General features: G+C 41.1%; 1 long non-coding RNA gene across 1 annotated transcript; it reads left to right on the top strand.

Annotated features, from left to right (window-relative positions):
- The first annotated feature begins 487 nt into the window (after positions 1–487).
- Positions 488–23,052, top strand: Gm31747 (predicted gene, 31747). Its single transcript, NR_157242.1, has 4 exons — positions 488–1,137; positions 1,911–1,999; positions 19,396–19,700; positions 21,011–23,052. It is a non-coding gene; the product is annotated as a predicted gene, 31747 (long non-coding RNA).
- Positions 23,053–23,449: the final 397 nt, after the last annotated feature.

The raw sequence follows: 23,449 nt of genomic DNA, 5'->3' as shown, positions 1-23,449 counted from the left end.
ATCCTGTGCTTACTCCAATATTTGGCTGTGTACATCATACATCCACATCTGTATTGTTCTCTCCTTTTAGATACCACCCTAAGGCATCACTCTTGGGCATCACCCCAAGGTCACACTACTCTTATGTTGTTAGTGACTTATTAAGAACCTCAAAATGATGCCATACTCCTGCATTCCACAGCTCTCTTATTCAAAGGAGCACATAGAAAAAATGTTTTTCTCTTGCATCATACATGTATAAAAATGTTTGGTAGCTGACATGTTTTTTGACATATGTTGATATGTTGGGCCATGACATATGCCATTGTGGGGAATTGGGCTATGCAAAGACAGGCTGGTCTCCAGTAGAGCTGAGGTCTAAACCCCGAAGTCATAATTCACCTTCATGACACAGTAGGCCCAAGCTTCTGACCTTTAGGCTAAACTCCTCCCCAGTTACCTAGCAACAGTAAAGACCATAAAAAGGGCTGTTCAGCCCCACCTCGCTCTCTTATGCTCTTACTGCTTACTCTCTTATTTGTCTCCATCTTACCCCTCACTCTCCCCCTCTCTCCTCTCTCTTTGTCTTCTCTTCTCTCTCCTTTCTCTTTGTCCTCTCCTCTCTCCCTTACTCTCTTTCTCTCTAGCCTCTCTCTCTCTCTCCCTCTCTCTCTCTCTTCTCTCTTTCCCCCTGCATTTCTATGATAAAGCTCTTAAACCATAGAGAGTCTCTGCTCATCAAGGCTGCGCACACTCTCGCAGGTGTTGGGAACCTCTTCCCTCATCCCTCTCTCCTATAACTCCAGAGCTTTATTTAGCAAGGTAGCTCCGGGAATCCCAGGTAGGGCTGCCCCTTTGGCCATGCCCTGAAGAGTAGGATAGAGGAATGCCCACCCAGGGAAAAGTAGAAAGGTAATTGGCAGCTTCCCATGCCTGACTGACCAGAGAATAGGTGGAACTCTGGTGGGGTATGAGTCTTTTCCCTTCCCCTGGCCCCACTTTTTAGTTCACAACATGCCACGATCAAGCATCATGACTGCTCACTGGCTTTTACCTCTGCTACTCTTTCACATATGGCCCATCTGAGTCTTAAGAAGTAGAGCCCATTTTCAGGTCAGAAGCTGAAAAGTATAAGCCAACCAGAACACAGGGATCCTGGTGATTCTCTTTTAATTATTTTATGTGTGTGTGTGGTTTTGCCGGCATGTATGGCTGTACAATGTGTGCATACAGTTTACACAGAAGAGAGAGATAGAGTGGGCTTCTATGTGGTATACCAGAACCAGCCAGTGTCTCTTCAGCCCCTCCTGAGGATTATTGGTCATTGATTAACAAGTGACTTAAGTTGGTCCAATGGCAGAATTAAGACAAAGTCTCTTTCCCCCTCAGTATATTACCAAGAAAATGCAGTGTTTCCAGCACTGCTGGAAGCTTCATAATATGGAATCTACCAGCATAGCCTTGAGCTGGATAGAAGGCTCTATTATGTAACTCCACCCTCAACTATGTATTGTGTCTACATTTGAGAGCTTATGGGGTGACATTTTTCCTAATTCATAAAGCTAGTTTTTAATTAAAACTCATTAGCTACAGTTACTTCATCTTGCTAGCTGAGTTCAATGGTTGTTACATATAATCCTAGAAATTTTAAAGATAATATCTCAGCAATACATGTAAGCTTGATATTTTTACTGTCTTTTCGCATGTGTGTGTGTGTGTGTGTGTGTGTGTGTGTGTGTGTGTGTGCAAGCACACATGCGTATGCAAGTGCACACTGGTGTATACATATGTGTACATGTGTGTATGTTTTGACATTTTTATTGAAAAATTTTTCTAAATTTTTCTAAATGATGATTTCCCCTCCTCCAACTTATCCCAGATCCCACCACCTTCTCCCTACCCAACTCTATACTCTTTCTCTTTCTATTTAGAAAACAAAAGAACAAGCAAGCAAGCACACAAAAAAAGAAACCAGAAGACATTCACAAACTTATATTTTTATTGAAAATCATTTTCAGAGGTAAGTTTCCCGGCTCTGATTAGAATGGAATGCTTGGTTTGGTCTGGTTTGGTTTCATTCCATTTGCTTTGGTTTGGTTTGGTTCTGTCATCTCCAAAATAAGAACCTTTCTTGGTATCTCTCTGTCCAGTGGGATTTTAGACTCACCATAGAGAGACTGTGGTGTGATCCCATTATTCACCTTTCTGCTGGTATCTGCTATTATTAGAGTTTATAAATACTTAGAAGTAGTAGATGTGAAAAAAGACAGCATTTTCAACAAATGGTGCTGGCACAACTGGCGATTATCATGTAGAAGAATGAGAATTGATCCATTCCTATCTCCTTGTACTAAGGTCAAATCTAAGTGGATTAAGGAACTCCACATAAAACCAGAGACACTGAAACTTATAGAGGAGAAAGTGGGGAAAAGCCTCGAAGATATGGGTACAGGGGAAAAATTCCTGAATAGAACAGCAATGGCTTGTGCTGTAAGATCGAGAATCAATAAATGGGACCTCATAAAATTGCAAAGCTTCTGCAAGGCAAAAGACACCGTCAATAAGACAAAAAGACCACCAACAGATTGGGAAAGGATCTTTACCTATCCTATATAATATCCAATATATATAAAGAACTCAAGAAGGTGGGCTCCAGAAAATCGAATATCCCCATTAAAAATGGGGCTCAGAGCTGAACAAAGAATTCTCACCTGAGGAATATCGAATGGCAGAGAAGCACCTGAAAAAATGTTCAAGATCTTAATCATCAGGGAAATGCAAATCAAAACAACCCCGAGATTCCACCTCACACCAGTCAGAATGGCTAAGATCAAAAATTCAGGTGACAGCAGATGCTGGCGAGGATGTGGAGAAAGAGGAACACTCCTCCATTGTTGGTGGGATTGCAGGCTTGTACAACCACTCTGGAAATCAGTCTGGCAGTTCCTCAGAAAATTGGACATAGTACTACCGGAGGATCCAGCAATACCTCTCCTGGGCATATATCCAGAAGATGCCCCAACTGGTAAGAAGGACACATGCTCCACTATGTTCATAGCAGCCTTATTTATAATAGCCAGAAGCTGGAAAGAACCCAGATGCCCCTCAACAGAGGAATGGATACAGAAAATGTGGTAGATTTACACAATGGAGTACTACTCAGCTATTAAAAAGAATGAATTTATGAAATTCCTAGCCAAATGGATGGACCTGGAGGGCATCATCCTGAGTGAGGTAACCCAATCACAAAAGAACTCGCACAATATGTACTCACTGATAAGTGGATATTAGCCCAGAAACTTAGGATACACAAGATATAAGATACAATTTGCTAAACGCATGAAACTCAAGAAGTATGAAGACCAAAGTGTGGACCCTTTGCCCCTTCCTAGAAATGGGAACAAAACACCCATGGAAGGAGTTACAGAGACAAAATTTGGAGCTGTGACGAAAGGATGGACCATCTAGTGATTGCCATATCCAGGGATCCATCCCATAATCAGTTTCCAAACGTTGACACCATTGCATACACTAGCAAGATTTTGCTGTAAGGACCCAGGTATAGCTCTCTCTTGTGAGACTACGCCGGGGCCTAGCAAACACAGAAGTGGATGATCACAGTCAGCTATTGGATGGGTCACACGGCCCCCAATGGAGGAGCTAGAGAAAGTACCCAAGGAGCTAAAGGGAACTGCAACCCTATATGTGGAACAACAATATAAACTAACCAGTACCCCGGAGCTCTTGTCTCTAGCTGCATATGTATCAAAAGATGACCTAGTCAGCCATCACTGGAAAGAGAGGCCCTTTGGACTTGCAAACTCTATATGCCCCAGTACAGGGAAACGCCAGGGACAAAAAGGGGGAGTGGGTGGGTAGGGGGTTGGGGGGGTGGGTATGGGGGACTTTTGGGATAGCATTGGAAATGTAAACGAGGAAAATACCTAATAAAAAAAGAAAAATAAATTTTAAAAAAAAGAAGTAGTAGATGTGCTTTGTGTCTTCACTCTGTATAGCTGAAGCCAAAGCTAAGAGCATCCCATTGTGACACAGCACTGATCAGACCCAGAGCCACAGCTGGACTAGATGAGGTTTGTTGTCATCTTCTTTTTGGAGTAAATGGGGTGTTCTTGGTGGGGAAACACTTTAGGGAACTGCAGAAGACACGAGTGTATTGAATAAAATCTCACTTCATTGCTCTCTCCCTGGACCCCTTATTTAAAGTCAGGTTGCTTGACCACAAGAGTGAGAAACCACACTAAGTCCAGGCCTTGCAGTAATTCTGCTTGGTTGTTACCACTCTTCCATGACGACTGGGCTGAAAATGAAGGCCTCCCAGGTAAGCATGCCATAGTCCCTAAGGCAGGCACCTCTGGGAGAGCTGCCCCACATCCACCGGAGTAAACATGAACAAATAATAGGCATCTTCTCTAAGCCATTTATATTTTGAGGTGTTTTCTTACAACAGCAGTGTTCCTTACAGCAAATATAACAACACACAATGAATGTTTGCTGAATGAGTGCGTTGCCTTGCGTCAGATATCATTTCCATAATGATTTCTGCCAAAACCAAGCAAAAGGAAATTGACCTGAATTATATTCAAAATTGCATATTCTCCTGTTCCAGCAGGAAGTGTAGAGCATACTGATCTGACACTGTTTACTCAATCACTGTACTTTCAACAAACACACCTGGCACACCACATACACTTACTTCATGGACAACAACTGCAGCTTTTACTAAGAGGGAACTCTTGGCTAACTCAATACCAGGAGTTTCATACTGTCTTCCTAGTACTTGACTTTATAGAGAGATACACATTTTATAGAATTAGAATGGATTTCTTTTTATTGCTGTATCTCTCATATTCTTTCCATCTATACACATTCATCACTACTGTATTACAATCAGAAAAAAAGTCAGCCTCCAGAAATTATAAATGAAGGCTACAAATTTGGAAAAGGCAAAATATAGCATCAAATTAAAATTGAACTAACAAAACAAATACTAGAGAAACCAAGTAATACAGTCTGAAGCATTAGCTATAATAATAACGGTCATTACGAACGGATTCTATCGGTGAAACAATTCAAGCAAATACATACAATTACAAAAAAATCAGCATGATATTATTCTTCTCTTCAGTTATAGCAAAAATAAAATGATCTGAGCTATTTTAAGGTGCTGGAAAATCGGTTTCTATCACCTAAAAGCCAAGCACATGATTTAACACTGTGGTCCTTAATGGGCTAGGATAAAATACAAGGTGCCTTTCTAACCCAATCAAGAGTTGAGGGAGGCAGCAGTCTTCACTCCCAGATGTGGAAGGTAAGTAGGAGATGATGGCAAGGAGAGTAAAGCCCAGAGGGACAAGAAAGACTCCGGTGCTTTGATTTAGCATCACATCCCACCACTCAGCATCTTATTCCCTACGGAGTATTTATCTTTAAGTTTTGTGGGAAGAGTGTAAATCTCACATAGGAATTAATTAATTTAATGCTTCACTGTCCGACCTAATCAGATGATAAATCACCACCTCAGACCATATCTCTTACAATCGTGACATCTCTAAGAAGCAAATTTGTAGATTAACTTATTGATTAAACCTGGAAGAGCGAGAGGGATGGAGGCAGGACTTACTGCCAGGCTTTGGCATGAACAATTGGGTGACTAATGGTGCCATTTATTGTGGCAGGCCACACACTCTAATGTATGTGGGGATCACCTAAAGAGCATTTAACTCTTTAAGATCCCTGGTCTACTCTGCAAAATTCTCACTGAGTAGAGTGATGGGAAGAATTCCAGTGATCAGATTATTTCTAGAAGTGGCATAGATGACTCTGGCATGAATGCCTTCAGGGGTGTTTAGGAGAAAGCACCCAGGAGGAGAAAAGGATTTAAGGAGAAGCCCCTATTTTAGCTCTATTCTCCATAATGTGCCAAACACCCGAGAAAGAGCAATTTAATAGTGGAGGCATTTATTTTGGCTCACAGTGTGAGGAGATAGAGTCCAACAAGGGTAGGGAAAGCATGGGGAGTGGAGTAACAGGTCACATTGTGGCCCACAGTCGGGACGCAGACAGAGATGAATGCTGGTACTCAGTTGCCTCCATCCTTTTTACTCAGAGTAGGACCCGAGCCACATGAACGATGCTTCCCACATTTCAGGTATGTCTTTGCATTTCAGTGAACCTCTTCAGAAACACCCTTGCATTTACTAGCAGAGGTTCATCTCCAAAGTGATTCTCAACTCTGTCAAATTGACAATAGACATTAATCATTAGAGGTCCAGGCTTTGAACTCTTCTGCTAGTATGAACCTGAATGACTCTTTTTTTCTATCTCTAAGCTACAATTGGAAAATGAAAACTGAGAATTATACAGTCAAAACATTGGGTAATCTCCAAACCGTTACCGCAAGTATCTTTAGAAACCTAGGAACTTTAGGAGCATAGACAAAGAAATTAAAACCCAAAGACGGTATCTTCCAAGCCTGGGAAAGGATGCAGTAAATAGATTAAACCCAACAATATAACACAAACACCCTGTATTAATGAGGGCATGTCAATATCCCATTTTCAGTCCAGATACTTTGGTATTTGCTTCATAAAGTTTTAACATATTCTGTTCATTGAATTCCTAGTATATAATTTCATGCTTACCAAGTGCATTCATTTTCTGAGGCTGTCACACAGTGTCATAGACTGGATAATTTGTAAACAATAGAAGGTTCAGAAGCATAGGAAGTCTAGGTGCATGTCACTGGCTTCGGGTAAGAGTGTTTGTGCTGTGTAAACTTATAGCAGAAAGTAAAAAAAGACTGTTTCAGAGGTCTCACAGGGTCCCTATTCTTTGATGTTCTTATAATGGAGATGAAGTTTCAGTCTGGCTTTTGAAGGGGACACTCTGGTTACAACACAGACGAGAACAAGCAGTTTTGTGGGGCAGAGAGGAGATGAGAAACACAGAAGTAAGAGTACTGTGCTGGCTCCCTGAGTGTGGCAAGCAGCTTGTGTGGGTGTTACAGGGACTTCCAGCAGAGAAAGCTCAGCTACACCAACCTTCCCCCTTGATGTCAGAGAAATCAGAAGAAAGGACCATATTGGTCATGTCATTATCACTGACTTTGAGAGATCTAACAAACAAGGATTTGCCATTTCATTTAAGTATTTGAAGATTGCATCTTAAAAGAACCCTAAAACACCATCTTTAACTATCTTCATATGTCCAAACACTTCTTAACCTCCAGTTAAGATAATGTCACCAGTTTCCTCAATTTAAGGGCATGCTTGAAACACAGAGAGGCCACAAAGAAGGCAGAGATCTGCTTCTCTCCTCAGGGGATGAGAAAGCCAATTCTGTGAGACACTATTAAATGGCAGCACAGAGAACAATTTTTAATCAAATTCAAAGAATATTCCTCTGGCTAGTCCTCAATGCTTTCCTAACATTTTCTCTCCTAGAGATTCCACCACAACCTGTTGGTGTTAGAATGGTTCATTAGCATACCACTGCTTTTTATCAGCTTCTAAAGCTAAGGGGATGAGTTCCAGGGGTATCCAAGGAAACAAAGTTAGACTGGTTTACATCACTAGCAATTTGCTGCCTAATTCTGTCCATGTTGAGTACATCCTTGTGCCAAAGTTCTATTTTCCTGATCACACATTGCAGTTGATCTTCCTCAAATCCAATTAGCTGAATGATAGATAATTCTCCTTTTATAAATGACCAAGGCTGGAGCTGAGGAGCATGTGAGTTTGTTTCCCAGCAACCATGTTAAGCAGCTCACAACCACCTATAACTCCACCTCCAGAGGATGACCTCTTCTTGCCTCTGCAGGCAACATTCATGCATTCATGGGCACAGACCCACATACAGAGAAACATATATTAAATTAAAACTTAATTTAAAAAAAAAGAGCCCCCCATGCTTGCATTTATTTTGTTAAATTGCATATCAAATGATAGACTTATATAATAATATAAACAAATGTTTGGGATTCTTTGATAGCCTTGAATGACCTGAAAATTGATGCATTTAAATGGAATAAAAGCACTCTGGTTCATTAGAGAACAGGATGCTATATAATTAATTACTTACAATTTTAGGCATTCACACATTTATTACTTAGTACAAGATATTTCTTATAAAGAAATGTGTAAACTCTCTAGGCAAGAATTCATTTTCAAAATCTAGTTTTTCTAAAACACACACACACACACACACACACACACACACACACATGCCTAAAGGCAAAAAGCTGTTAAAAAACAATTGCTGACTGCAGAGACAGCCACCTGTGGATTAGATTTCATTCTGGAGTGGGTTTTTTTTTTTAATACAAAAAACAACAGGACATCAAATTATATGGACTCTAAGAAGCTGCAGAGTTTAAATTGCAAAATTAGGAGGATTCAGAGAAAATTGGAGGCAAATACATTTAATGTGTGAAGGCCCCTGGAGATGACAGGTGGGAAAGTCAGGGTTGGACAGGGAAGATTTTGGTTGTGTGTCTTTAACTATATGTTGATGTATGCTTTCCCTTCTTAGCCCTGGCCTAGAAGTGCTAAACTGTATGTAGTGCTCATCCTTAGGCCACTTCTCATTTGTTGGAAAATGCTAGGCTCAGCTTCAGAGAGACCAGAGAGACTCTTCAGCCAACTACTGATGGGAGCAAATGCAGAGTCCCACAGCCAAGTATTTGCTGGAGTTCAGGTAGTCCTGTGGAGGAGCAGGAGGAAGGATCAGAGGAACCAGAGGGGCCTGGGACCCCACAAGCACATAGTCCATAGAATCATCTGATGTGGACTCCTGAAGGCTTGCAGAGAACTGAGAACCACAAGGGGTCTGACCTAGGCCCTCTGCAGACATGTTCTGTGTGAGTAGCTTAGTGTTTTGTAGGGTTGCTAACAGTAGGAGTGGGGCTGTCTCTGACTCTTCTGCCTTCCTGTGGGATGCTATTACGTCTACTGGGCTCCCTCATCCAGTGTTCATGTGATGATATATGCCTGATCTAGTAGATTGTTGTGCCATGTTTGGTTGAGGTCCCTGGGGAGCCTGCACTTGTGCGAGGGGAGGCAGGGCAGAAGGGGACCTAAGGGAGAGGAACCATGGGAGGAAACACTGGGGAAGGGAATAAAACTGAGTCAGGATGTAATGTGTGAAAGAATAATAAATTTTCTTTTTAAAAATGCTAGGATCAACGATGCTGTCTTGAACTTCACTTAATTTACATATCCAGGTAAAATGTAATTATTGAGACTAGACTAGAGGTCATTATAAACCCTAAGCCACCTGCCTATAGCACTGGAGAAGGCGACATTTGAACTTAGGTCTAACTGGATAGAGTGCCTAATGCAATGCCAAATTCTGATGTGGTTGTTCTATTTACCAATTGGATATTGCCATAGAAAGCTTCAGAATGGTGTTTGTGCAGCTGGAGAGATTCCTCAGAAATTAAGAGCTCTTGTTGCTCTTACAGAGGACCCACGTTTGGCTCCCAGCACCCAAGTGGGGCAGCTTACAACCACCTAGAACTCCAGGTCTAGAGGATTTGGTATCCTCTTCTGGCCTCTTTAGACACTCACACATAAATCTCACACACACACACACACACACACACACACACACACACACACACACACATTTATAATATACACTTTAAAAGGAGTATTTGAGGTTATTTACAAAGTTATCTGTAGTGGTTTGAATAGGAGTGGCCCCCATAGGCTCATATATTTGAACGCTTGGTCATTAAGGAGTGATGATATTTGATAGAAATTAAGAGATGTGGCCTTGTTGGAGTAGATGTGGGATGTGGCCTTGTTGGAGGAAGTATGTATGTCACTGGAGGTGGGACTTGGAGTTTCAAATGCTCAAGCCAGGTCCTGTCTCTGTCTTCTTACAGCCTTCAGATCTGGATGCAGAACTCTCAACTTCTCCAGCATCATGTCTGCCTGAAGGTTGCCATGCTTCTCAACATGGTGATAATAAACTAAACCTCTGAAACTGTAAGCCAGTCCCAATTAAACACCTTCCTTTATAGCAGTTGCCATGGTCATGGTGTCTCTTCACAGTAATAGAACACTGATATTATCCAGTAGTATTTTCTTATTTTCTCTTATACCTCAGGTTTGCTCTTACATAGGAATAATACTGATTCACTGGAATTTCATTATCAATTTTGATTTCAACGAGCATTTGTAAAGTTCTATTTGAATAACTTAGAAAGTTACTCCTGAGAACAATGGAAACATGACAATGCATGCCTGCTGTTCATAACCTACCCAGAGTGTTCATGCTGTCTGCTCCTTTGTGCCTTTAAACTATGTTCTTACTTTGGTTTTCTGTTCCTAATTCAATATCAACTTTTTCAAGAATGATAATAGTTCCACTAATCATCTTGTAAATGTTGTTTCTACCAGCATTGAGCACATGCTGTGTGTCAGAAAACTAACCATCGATGCTCACAAGGGCACTGTATAACAAATCTCCCTGAAACATTTTCTCCTCCAAGTAGACATGAATCAACTAATTTAAATTCAGCTCTGAGCTTTGAGTCTAAATTTGAGTCTTCAGTGTGCCTTAGGCTAAGGTTTCCCCATCTGTCTTTATGCTGAGTCCTCAGATGAAGAGACAGCTACTACTCAAGGAAGCTCTGAAGATAGCAGCTACACAGTAGGGCAACATTTTATGCATTCCCCCCAGCCTTCACTTGGGCCATGTCTTCCACCAAAGCACAGAGCAGACCAAAACTCTAATTAGGAGTAGGACACCCAACTCTACATAGATGAAATGCAAAATGTCACAAATGAAAAGAGAGATGAAGAAGTTGAAACCTTTAGCCTACAGTACAACTCTATGACATTATTCAAAAGTTTTCATTTAAACGGCCATGCAAAGTTGACTTTTGTTTTTCAAATAGGTCCAAATTATGGAAAATAAGATACATCAAGTTAAAACACATAGATACATTTCGGTGAGATCATGATCAAATGGCTAGTGTGAGATACAGACTCAAGTTTACCTAAATCCCAAGTTCTTTTCCTTCCTCGATCATGACATTTCTCAAAACAAAAAGCTTTGAAGGGAAATAGTTCTGTTGAACTTCAGATTTTTAATAAACGTTTTCACATTTATTTTCTCACTACTGTAACTGGGAAAATTTTCAGCATTTTAAGATCTATTCTAAAGATCTATTTCTGCCTATATTATTTAGTTAGAACTGGTTACATCACTAAGCAACTTAACTCACCCCCAAATTAACTCTGAATCAACCAGTCTTGATAACATTAATCGCACCAGTCCTATGTTTAGCACATAAATAAAAATTGAACAGATAAATATTCATGGATAAATCATACTTGTTTTAATACACTGAGGTCCTGTTGTGTGTCAGCCACATCAAATTATTTGAATTTACCCTTGATAACAGCTCAATGTTTCTAAATCTGCATTACTAATTGGAAAATAGAGTTTCCAGAAAGTTAGGTCTCACAGTCAGGATCACACTGAGACTCCTACTTGCATGTGTAATCTGGAAAGAGCTATTTAGTATGGACAGTCTTCTGTTCATCAACATCCTTCTCCCTCTAATCCCTATAAATTGCCCACATCTACCCCAGACTCAGTGTTACACAGTAACTGCAACAAAACTTCTGTAGACATAGACCACATAGTCTTCCTTCCAGAACACATTTGCTGACTAACAGAGTTTCAAGCACTGTATATGGAAGAAAAAGGATGAAGACAAAATAATAGAAAGAACATAATACTCAAGAGAATAAGCAAATATCTACGTAAAAGTAATTGGCGAGGCAGCAAGTTACTAAAGTGTTTGCTTGGCATACATAAATCCCTGGGTCTGATCTCCAGCACCACATGAACTTTGAAAGCAGGTATGATCATGCACACTTGTAATCCTAGCACTCATGGAGCAGAGGCAGAAGGGTAAGGGAGTCAATGTCCTCTTTGGCTAAGTAGTAGTTGGAGGCCAGCCTGAGCTACATGAGATCCCAAGAAGGAAGAGGAAAAGGAGGACTTAGGATCAAGAATCTATCAAATGGAATGAGAAATATGAAACGTATTTTCTTTTCTTTTTTTCTTTTTTTTAAACTTTTATTTTTTATAGTCCAGTCATTACACACTCCTGATCTGCCCTCCCACAGTTCCTTGCCCCATTCCTCCTCCCCCTGTCTCCAGGAGGATGTCCATACTCCCCACAATTACCCCATCCCTAGACCTCCCCACTCTCTGGGTCCTCAGTTCTCTCCAGGGTTAGGCATATTTTTCACTGAGACCAGACAAGGCAGTCCTCCACTGTATGTGTGTCGGGGACCTAGTACCAACTAGTGTATGCTGCCTGGTGGTGGCTCAGTGTCCAAAAGATCTCAGGGTTCATCTAAGATCATACTGCTGGTCTTTCTATGGGGTCACCCTCCTCCTTAGCTCCTTCCAGGCTTTCCCTAATTCAACCACAAGGGTACCTGATTTCATACCTTTGGTTGGGTATAAGCATTTGTCTCATTGAGCTGCTTGTTGGGCCTCTCAGAGGATAGCCATGCTAGGTTCCTGTCTGTAAGTACACCATAGCATCAGTAACAGTGTCAGGCCTTGGAGCCTCCCCTTGAGATGGATCTCAAGTTGGACTGGTCACTGGACCTCCTTTCTCTCATTCTCTTCTCCAGTTTTGACCCTGTAGTTCTTTTAGACAAGAACAATTCCAGGTCAGTGTTTTTGACTCCGGGTTAGCAACCCCATCCCTCCACTTGATGCCCTGTCTTTCTCCTGGAGGTGGACTCTACAAGTTCCCTCTCCCCACTTTTGGGCACTTCATCTAAGGTCCCTCTCTTTGAGTCCTGAGAGTCTCTTACCTCCCAGGTCCCTGGTACATTCTAGAGGCTCCTCCCACCTCCCACCTCCCTCCTCCCACCCCCAAGGTTGCATGTGGCTCAGCTGCTAAAGGCCAGGCTCACAACCAAAAACATAAAATGTATTTTCTTTGATACCAAAAAACCCTCAAAGATGGAAAGACCACATTATAACAACAAAAACAGCAATATAAAATATTTGATAACAGAAAACTTGATCAGGTTTTTTTATTTGAAAAAATACACAAATATTATGGTATTTGATAAAATTAAAATATGAATGGCAGTACCCTAGAAGTGGAAGAAAAAGAACTGAGAGAGATGATTCCCTATTCAATCTTAGGGGTAGCTTTATTATATAAAACTGAAATCCATAATTTTTGCACACTGTTTCTGAAAGTTTGCTTTTCTCATGCTCTTGTCTGAGATGTGGAAGGAACTTTTAGAGACAAGTATACTTGTAGAGAAGAAATATTTATACAAAATTCAATAAGTCCTTCTGATTTATCTTTCTTTTCATTTTTGGAAAAATAATTAAAATAAAAGTATAAAAATTGGGACTAGAGAGATGGTTCAGTTGTTTAGAGCCTTTGTTGTTCTTGCAGAGGGGCTGTGATCAATTCCACATGGTAGCCCACAGCCACCTCTAACTTCAGGTCAGAGGAAAGCCCTCTTCTGGCTTCCTTAGGTGCCAGATATGTATTTGGTGCACATTCATACATGCAGGCAAAACACTTGCACATATAAAATAAAATATATTACTCTAAACAACTAAATCATGCCCAGTATTATACATCACCTAAAAGTTTTACAAAATTGCTTCCATCTATCTGAATAGGGGCAGAAAGTCGGGAGAGGACGGTTTGTTTAATATAAGCCTAGGCCTCTATTTTCCTGGCTCATTAACTGTACTCATCTTTTCATGTTTTGCACTTTCTTCTTTATGATTTTTAATTAGTATGATAATTTTTATTAGGAAAAGGAAAAATTATTTTGGGGCGAGTTGAATTGTATTTTTTATTACTTTTCATTTTTTTACAGTCCAGTCGTTACTCCCTTCCTGATCCCCTCCTTTCACATTTCTTCATCCCATTCTCCCTCCGCACTGTCTCCAAGAGAATGCCCCCCACTGTCAGCCCTCCCTATTCCCTAAAGCATCAAGTCTCTAGAGGGCTAGGTGCATCTTCTCCCACTGAGGCCAGACCAGGCAGTATATATTTCAGGGAACTCAGACAAGTTCCTGTATGCTGCCTGGTTGGTGGCTCAGTGTCTAGGAGATCTCAGGGGTTCTAGTTAGTTGAGGCTGCTCTTCTTCCTATGAGGTCACCTTCCTCCTCAGTTTTTTCCAGTCCTCAACTTTAGTCCAATGGTTGGGTGTAAGTATCGGCATCTATCTCTGTCAGCTGCTTGTTGGGACTCTCAGAGGACAGCCACGCTGGGCTCCTGTCTGTACGTACACCAGAGCATCAGTAATAGTGTCAGGCCTTGGAGCCTCCTCTTGAGATGGTTCCCAAATTGGGCCAGTTACTGGACTGTTTTTTTCTTCAGTTTCTTTTTCATTTTTGTCCCTGTAGTTCTTTAGACTGAAACAATTCCAAGTCAGTGGTTTTTTTGAGTCTAGGATGGCAACCCCATCCTCCACGTGATGCCCTGTCTTTCTCCTGGAGGTGGACTCTATAAGTTCCCTCTCCCTACTGTTGTGCATTTCATCTAAGGTCCCTCTCTTTGAGAGTCCCCACCCCCCACCCACCCACCCCCACCAAGGTTATATATTTCCATTCATTGTGCTGGCCCTCGGGGCTTCTTTCTTGTCTCCCTCCCATATGTGGTCATGTTCCTGTTTTCCCTTCCCTCTCCCCTCTCCTGCCCAGGTCCCTCCCTCCCTCCCTCTGATTCCTTTCTTCTCCCTCCCAAGTGGGACTAAAGCATCATCTCTTGGGTCTTTCTGTTTGTTAACCTTAAGTTCTGTGGATTATATCCTAGGCATTCTGTACTTTGGCTAGTATCCACTTATTAGTGAGTACATGCCATCCATGTCCTTTTCGGTCTGAGTTACCTCACTCAGGATGATATTTTCTAGTTCCATGCATTTGCCTGCAAAACTCATGACGCCCTCATTCTTAATAGCTGAGTAGCATTCCATTGTGTAAATAAACTACATTTTCTGTATCCATTCTTCTGTTGTGGGACATTTGGGTTGTTTCTGGCTTCTGGCTATCACAGATAAGGCTGCTATGAACGTAGCAAAGCACATGTTCTTATGTTATGGTAGGGCATCTTTTGGGTATGTCCCCAAGAGTGGTATAGCTGGAATCAGATAGATCTATTTCCAATTTTCTGAGGAAAAAATATGATTAAAGAACTGTATTTACAGACAGTTTAGAGATCTCCTTCCAATTTCCCAAGGAAATATTTCCCTATAATCATGTAGCTCAATTACTTCAACAAATATCAAACTATCACTTTGTCTAAAGCATTACACCAGGGCACTCAAGTCACCAGAATGAACAACAACAATGGAAGAATCAATAATATAATAGGAACAGTAACACACACACACAAGTATATTTATATGATGTATACATGTTTGGTTTTTCAAGTCAGGGTTCCTCTACATAGTCAGACTGGTCTCATAGTCAGAGATTCCCCTGCCTCTGCCTCCAAAGCCCTGGGATTAAGAGTATGCACCACCACCACCCATCATTAATAGGAACAGTTTTAATATAATATGCCCCAGCCCAAGGAAGATTTATATGAGGAATATGCATAGGAACAAGAAGAGTCACTCCCCAAATCTGACAGTCTCTAAGAAGACTTCAAGTAGGGAGTAACACCTGAGCTGAGCTTCAAAGAATGGCTGGTAGTTGTAGGAGAAAAACGAAAGCTAATCATTTGAGGCAGAGGAAATGGCATGGGGAAAATTTTGAGGAGCTGGATGTGATCTGCAGAGTAAGACACTGCTGAAGAATTACAGGACAGTTATAAACATGGTGGATTAATAATATTAACCAATATAATAATTAATAATATTAACCAATTATAAATTTGGTGGATTGAGTACCTACAGCTAAAAGGTGCATAGAATGAATACAATCTTCTTGATGAAAGAGAGGTGAGGGGTTGTCCAAGACCCAAGTCCATAGTGCAATACTGCCTCAAGTTAGGAGGCGTCAACCCACCTCACGTAACCCTGTCTAGAATTTCCCACTGAGCTGGGACTTAGTTTAATGGGCATAGTGCTCATGTCGCATGAACAATGTCCTGGGTTTGATATCCAACACTCCGTTTCTAGGTATGATGGTGCATGTCTGTAAATCCAGCACTTGGGAGATGGGAGCCAAAGGGCCAGAGTGTTTAGGAGTTGCTCAACAATTTGTGGGAAGTTATGGAAAGGAATGAGGGATGAGTGTGATCAAAATACACTGTATGAAATTCTCAAAATTAATTAAAATGCTTCATTTTTAAAGGAACTCTCTCACTCTCTCACAGACATGTGCAAAGAATTATCTCCTAGGTGAATTGGATCCTTCCAAATTTATAGTCAGTAAGAGACAGTACATTGAAATTCTGCATGGTACCTTGTTCCTGAATCAGTTCAGCTATCGCAGTTCCTCAAGAGGGACTTTATATATCTCAGACCCTTCACTGTACACTCATAAAGGAAGAAAAGAAGGCAGGAAAGTCCATCCACAAAAAGAGTGTGTAGCTTGAATGATAAGCTACGATTGACCTTTAAGGCCATGTCTATTTTTGAAACTTCCACTCACACTTTTGTAGTTGATGAGAATTTTTGTGATTTTTATTTTGGGTCATGCAGTTTTATGGAAATTACAGAATAGGGTGGTTCTATACCCCTAACAATGTGACACATAATGGGAGCAATTTTACTGTAATTGTGAGACAACCCCTAAACCAAGCCAGGGTCTGTATAAAAAGATGGGATGAAATATGACCTTCACCCTGTCCATTCCACACTGCTACTGTCAATTTAAACTCAAAGATGGGCACGTGTAGTTGTAAGGTTCTGATTATTTTTTATTAGGGTATAAACCCCCTAAAGAAAAGGAAAACAGAATGATCAGAGGGTTTAAACAGCATTCTACTGATCACCTGACATATCCGTGAGAGAAGGGAGAGAGAGAGAGAGAGAGAGAGAGAGAGAGAGAGAGAGAGAGAGAGAATGAATTAGGGGTAGAAAACTTCAAAGGCAGTGGTGCTCTGGGCTATACACTCTCACAGGTCCTCTAAAGACCTCAATGATAAGAACAATGTTTGCACGCTGAACAAACAGGAGTGTGTAGGAGACCTGTCCCTGATGCAATGTCACCTTGGAGTGGAGTTTGGGAACTGCTCAGGGAATAAACATACCTGTACTAGTACGGCTGGCAGAATACTGCATTTTGGATGGTCTTACAAACTTCAGGTCTGTTTTGTCTTTGTCTTCGTGTAAAATGAGGGGGAAATATGAGTAAATTAAATAGCTTCCTCTTCCTTCAAAGCAATAAATTACTTGTTGTTTGATGTAAAGCACTGCTTAAAATGCATGGGCTGTGCTCATATGTTTCTGACAGTGTGAAGATAAAGAGCTCTGCCTGAAGCCCAAACAATCTACTCAGTAGGCTCCACTACACAGAGTGGAGTTTGCTGTCCTTTCTGCCCTCTCTTCTCTCCCCAGCACCCCTAGCCTTGCCTCCTTAGTATCCCTCAAGAAATTCTTATCATGAAAGCCATGAGACAGAGACCTGCCCATCCAGACTCACAACTCAGGGTGTGAGTTAGGAAAGGAGGGGAACAGAAGAGGTTATGGCTTCTGGTCTTTGAAAAGAGTCTCCCTGGACTCCTAACAGATAGTCTGGCTGGGGATGCAATCCAGGCCTCAATATCTATACATGTTGCCTTAGAGAGCCTACATGTAACAATTCTGGAACTCTGCTCATGAACAGTCTCAGATTTTGGCATTTAACAGCAGCCTTCCCAGGGATGGTAATTTTGGGATTCAAAGATCACATTGAAATAGAATTGTCTGATCTCAGTCTCAATCCAACCAAAGACACATTTTCATAACTACTATTGAGTTTTACAGCATTATTTTTTTAAAGGTCTTACCAACTCAACATTTGTAGAAAGTTCCCTTCATGACATGGTCATTTTCAAATTACCTATTCCTAGTCTCAAGCAAGGTTCACTGTGTATCCTCAGTGAACCCTGTTGCTAATTTCATCTATGATGCCAGGGTATGAAGAGAACATATGAGAAAGATATCCATCTGTATAAAATTTCTTTTCTGGAAAGACCAAACTTAGACTCCACGGCCAAGGATCCTGACCTGTGCAGTAGCAATAACTCCTAAAATTTTGATGGATTAAAAATAAAAGTCACCATAATCAGCATCCAAACGCTGACACCATTGCATACCCTAGCAAGATTTTATTGAAAGGACCCAGATGTAGCTATCTCTTGTGAGACTATGCCGGGGCCTAGCAAACACAGAAGTGGATGCTCACAGTCAGCTAATGGATGGATCACAGGGCCCCCAATGGAGGAGCTAGAGAAAGAACCCAAAGAGCTAAAGGGATCTGCAACCCTATAGGTGGAACAACATTATGAACTAACCAGTACCCCGGAGCTCTTGACTCTAGCTGCATAGGTATCAAAAGATGGCCTAATCGGCCATCACTGGAAAGAGAGGCCCATTGGACACGCAAACTTTGTATGCCCCAGTACAGGGGAACGCCAGGGCCAAAAAGGGGGAGTGGGTGGGTAGGGGAGTGGGGGTGGGTGGGTATGGGGGACTTTTGGTATAGCATTGGAAATGTAAATGAGCTAAATACCTAATAAAAAATGAAAAAAAAATAAAATAAAAGTCACCTTCTTAGAATTGGGAACAATCACCCATGGAAGGAGTTACAGAGACACAGTTTGGAGCTGAGACAAAAGGATGGACCATTTAGAGACTGCCATATCCAGGGATCCACCCCATAATCAGCCTCCAAACGATGACACCATTGCATACACTAGCAACAGTTTGCTGAAAGGACCCTGGTATAGCTGTCTCTTGTAAGACTAGGCCGGGGCCTAGCAAACACATAAGTGGATGCTCACAATCAGCTATTGGATGGATCACAGGGCCCACAATGGAGGAGCTAGAGAAAGTATCCAAGGAGCTAAAGAGATCTGTTATCCTGTAGGTGCAACAACATTATGAACTAACCAGTACCCCGGAGCTCTTGACTCTAGCTGCATATGTATCAAAAGATGACCTAGTCGGCCATCACTGGAAAGAGAGGCCTATTGAACAAGCAAACTTTATATGCCCCATACAGGGGAATGCCAGGGCCAAAAAGTGGGAATGGGTGGGTAGGGGAGTGGGGGGGGGAGGGTATGGGGGACTTTTGGGATAGCATTGGAAATGTAATTGAGGAAAATACGTAATAAAAATATTTAAATAATAAAAAATAAAATAAAATAAAAATAAAAGTCATTTGTTTCTTGCTTGTATTGCCTAACCTTCCAGGGCCATCAATATTCATCCTTTGCATTCTCTCAGAGCACAGGCTAAAGAAGCTGCCGCCATCTTTAATGCTAACAATGTGGAAGAAATTCTAGATCTCAACTTTTTGTGTAATAATTTCCTCAAACTGGAACAACTCTCATGGAAGGAAATGTGAAAAATACTCCAAGGCTCCTCCCCACAGCTAGAGAAGCAATTGCTTGGAAAAGAAGCTTCCCCAACATGTAGAGCTGCCTGCTGGTCATGCAGAGACTCCAGCAGTGCAATATTTGTCATCAACACCCAGGCTGAGGTGGGATTTTCAGTGATGCAGTTGCCTATAAGTAACCACTCATGTTCCGGTAAGTAACCTCCCCAGGTTGCTCATTAGTGGATTTCTTAGCTCTTACACACTAAATAGGGTACCCTGATGGGGTGGATAGACATTTGTTTGGAAAAGTTGCACAAAGCATGCTAATATTGTTTCCTACAATGAAGTGATGTGCTGAGTTAGCTATGTGCCTCCACAGAGCACCACAAGGGAACCCTGAAATATAATCTAACAGATGACTGTGAAGAAAGAAAGAGAAATATTCTGTAAGTGCTATCCATGATAACCAAAGTTGCCCTTCACAATACTTAAGGCAATCTCTTCTTTAGTACATGTCTCTCGAGTCAGACCAGCCCGGAACAAAAACACCCCTCGCTGCTTTTCTAAGTAATTTTTCATAATTTTCTCAATTCTCCGAATTTAAATACCCTCACCTATTAAATAAGAGCAACAAAACTTTAGTCACTCAGGGGTATTTGTAATAATTAAGGTTTAAAGAAGGCAGTGTGCATGCAAAACACAGTGAATGTGAGCAGACATCATTTGCAAGCATTGCTGTTAGCACACAGAAGGAAGGGATCTTGCTGGTCAGGAGGCCCTTCTTGCAGTTTGGTTGGACACAGAAAATAATGTTTTTCACAGGAAGAAATGAGGCAACACAAATGATCTGTGGTGGAAATGTTTTGAGACACCTTCTGTATGAAATCTGCAGGCACTGTCCCCTGTTACAGATGCTCTCTGTTTTGTTAATCTTATGTTATAAGACTCCATGGCTCCTCTAAGTTCATCTTGTCCTTTCCTCTGCTTCTTCATGATTTCATTCCACCAAGTCTTTGTGCTTCTTCTGTCGATGAGACAATGAATAAAGGTGTTTGTTTATTCCGGGAAATAAAAAATCCTTCCAGGAAATAAAAAATCCTATGAGGCACCATTTAGCCACTTACAGAAGGGACACCCCTTATTCTTCACAGTAGCTCCAGGCCAATGTAGCATTGCCCTGGAGTAGGAATAAGGGCTTTTGAACACGTGAATGAATAAATGTGTCTAATTTTAAAATCTCTTTGACCTGAGAAAGGCAAGGTCAAGAGAAAGACAGAACTCTTCAATTAAACAAATTGTCTAAAACCAACAGGGGAACAAAAGGTGGCATATACTGATTTGACAGAAATTGGCCAGTTGCTAGCTGTGACTTGAAGTCTCTACCAAGGATACTACATCTCTGTCCTTCAGTCTTTATTTAAACCAAATGCACCCCCTCTAGCATCTCCAAGTAACGTAAGTTGGACATCAAAACCAAAAGATGACAAAAACCTTGATTAACTTCTTGTGTTGAACTTTCAGGGACCCACGTGGGCTCGTGATGTACTGCTCAGATTTCTTTTTCAGAAACTGAAACCCTCCAGGTAAAATAGAATTGAAATCACACTGTTATGACTATCAATCCCCTGGTCTCTGAGAAGTCACTTAAAAATGAGCACTGGACAGCAGCCTACCAAAAAAAGGCACAAGGGAAATGGCAAATAATATGAATCAACAGCAGAACAGATGGCAGGAACAGCTGGGGCGTGACAGCCATCCTCAGAACATAGTGTCCCTCTTCCTCATGTAGGTTGTGTCATCTCATGCCACTCTGGCAGAGAAGCAGGCCAGAGTTCACTGTGTCCCTCAGAAAGTGATGTTCACTAGCTGCCTGCCCTTGTAAGTAAAGCCTTCTCCTTGGAGTAGCTCATGATCTTATTGCTACATCTTCACTGGGAGTTCATAGCTACACTATGTCCTCGTTTCCCACTCCTTTTTATGCAAGAAATTGGAGTCAAAATTGGATGCTAGCAGCTGGGTGTGTACAAAAACCTGGGCACTTGGTTTTGCACAGATCCACATAGCTTGCTTAATAGCTTAAAAATATTTTTAAATGATACTCGTTGTTGTTTTTTTTTTACCATTTCTCATATAAAAGTTGGACAAAGGTTAATCAGTATAATTTTATTATTTGATAATTTTATACATGTATACAATCTATTTTGATTATATTCACCCCCCCAACTCTTTCCTTCCAGATCCACCCCCAACCTGAGCACTTCCTACCAACTTCTTGATATCTTTTTTTTTAATATAGTCAAGCAATTCGCACTGCCCTTATACTCCTGAGTGTGGAGTCATCTACTTGAGTATTTCAAACTGACTCTCTTTCACTTAGGAACCATCGGCTGTCAGTGGCTCCTCAACCAGGAGTGGGAGCTCCTTCAAGAGTGTTGATTGGCTTGATCTTATATCAGTTTTGAGTAGGTAACCAAAGTTGCTCTGAGTTCATGAGTACTGCAATTCTGTTGTGTCTGCAAAACACTGCTTTACGTCAGTCATCCACTTCCTCTTTCCATACAGTCTTTCTGTCTCTTCTTCCAGTGAGTTTTCCACAAACACTTTTTCTCTCTGTACCTTGACCACTTGTGGGTTTCAGTACACACATATATGTGCATGTGTCCAGGACGGGCTACTTGGAATTGGACAAGCAATGTAGGTGCTCATCCCCAGAGGAAACTGATTCTCTGTCTTTGAGCAGTCATTGACCTAGAGCTCTTCATCTAGGGCTAAGAGCCCTAGATATATATGCTCACATGTACATACATATTACACATATTTTTATTGGTTATTTTATTTGTTTACATTTCAGATGTTATCACCCTTCCCGGTTTCTCCTCAGTCAAACACTATCCAAATCCCCTTCCCCCTGCTTCTAGGAATGTGTTCCCTACCCACTTCCATCACAGCCCTAGAATTCCCCTAATCTGGGATATCAAGCCTTCACGGGATTAAATAATCTTATAAAATAATATATTTCCCTGTGGCTTTTTAGAAACTGCCTTAGTGTTATTCACTTTCCCCTTTCCCTCTTATACTCACAGACGTGTAATTCTCATGAAAGAAGCACCCTTTCAGAACACATATAGACTAGTACAAAGATGTACAACTGGTCAAATTTAGACAATAAGTGACTTTGGGGTGCTAACTCCAATCAATACATCTGCAATGCAATGCCCACACCTAAGTCTGAGGGAAAATCAAAGGTGGGGGAGAGGGCTAGTGAAATTTGTAAGATCCAGAGGAAAAGGATGCCTGGTGCTAAATAATGCCTCATGTGAAATACCAACAATATAGTTGCCTGGAGAACAAGATGAACATTGCAACACCAGTTGACATGCCAATGTGGAAGGAGGAAATGCCAGATCCTCTCAATTAGTTGTGGGGGTTCCATAATAATAAAAGAAAGTCATGAATGTGAGGTGGAGGGGGTAGAGGAGGACTTGGTTCAAGGAAGGAGCGAGAATGATGTAGATGGAGTGCTCATGGATGAAGTTCACAAAAATAAATATTTTTTTTAAATTATACTATTTCTAATTTTTAAAAGTTCCATTTCATTTTGAAGTATGTGTATGTGTATGTAATAAGGTGTGCCCACAGAATCCAGAAGAGGGTGTTGTAGCCCAAGGAGATGTTGTTAGAAAAAGCTGTAAACTTCCTGACATAGGTGTTAGGAACTAAACTAGTATTCTCTGAAAAAGTCATATGTGCTTTTAATCCTCAAGCCATCTCTACCTATGTGACTTTTTCCTATAGTGTTACCTTAGTCTATGGTACAAGAGACTAAAGCACTTAAAAGATACTGCCAAATTAACATTGAAGGACAGTTGGCCTTGAACCAAAGTGGACTTCCTCAGGATTGGATGTCCCTAAGAAAACTTTAGTAGATAATAAAATAGTTATAAATCCTGCTACATGTAG

The sequence above is a fragment of the Mus musculus genome, chromosome 6 (genome assembly GCF_000001635.26).
Source record: "Mus musculus strain C57BL/6J chromosome 6, GRCm38.p6 C57BL/6J".
Classification (NCBI taxonomy): Eukaryota; Metazoa; Chordata; class Mammalia; order Rodentia; family Muridae; genus Mus; species Mus musculus.
The sequence above is the reverse complement of the archived record's forward strand: the minus strand, read 5'-3'. Positions and strand labels throughout refer to the sequence as shown.